Raw genomic sequence first — 803 nt, forward strand, 5'->3', positions numbered from 1 at the left:
TGAGTATACACCCAAAAAAGTGTTCCAACAAAGGAAGTAAATCCAAATAATATTAATAAAACTTGCCTTTCTACTCCATTTTCAGCATTTTTATCCCGTCTTGTCACTTGTCTCTGTTTGTTGGCTCCAACCCTTGCCTGCCTTCCCCACTCTCTGCTCATCACATTTATTATCTTAAGCTTCAAATTAGCCCTCTGGCTTTGTACATGGGTGTTATTATTATTTGTGCATTTCATTTAAAGACACAGACTTCAGGGAATTTAAATGACATGGCCAAGACAGTGCAGGAGATAGGAAAAGACAGGGCTCTGAGACATTCTGTTTTCTAAACTGGTATCTCTTCTCCCATACCTTGCTCCTTTCTACAAAAATGATGCCTTTCACCAGGGAAGAAGCATGCCCTTGATGAGCCACTTAACCTCCCTGATCTCCAATTTCCTCATCTGTCAATGGGAGTTATGAGTCCTGCCCTGCCTATGTCACATGGCAGCTGCAAGAAGCAAATAATGTAATGTATGTGAAGGAGTTTCTGAAGTGCTAATAAAAAATTAAAAGTGTCATTTTATTATCTCACATAGAAGACAGCTGAAGAGCACTGGGATTAAAAATACCAGATTTAACCTCTTACTACCTGTATTTTGTTGTTGTTAGTGCTGTTGACTTGATTCCGACTCCTAGTGACCTTGTGTTCAGCAGAGCAGAACCCTGCCCGGTCTTTTTCCACCATCCTCTCACCTTCTGGTGCTCTATCAGACAGTGCTCTGCTGCTGTTCACTTGGTTTTCATTGCCATTACCTGTATTT

The sequence above is a fragment of the Ceratotherium simum genome, chromosome 1 (genome assembly GCF_057802395.1).
Source record: "Ceratotherium simum simum isolate JZ-2026a chromosome 1, ASM5780239v1, whole genome shotgun sequence".
In the NCBI taxonomy this organism is placed as follows: Eukaryota; Metazoa; Chordata; class Mammalia; order Perissodactyla; family Rhinocerotidae; genus Ceratotherium; species Ceratotherium simum.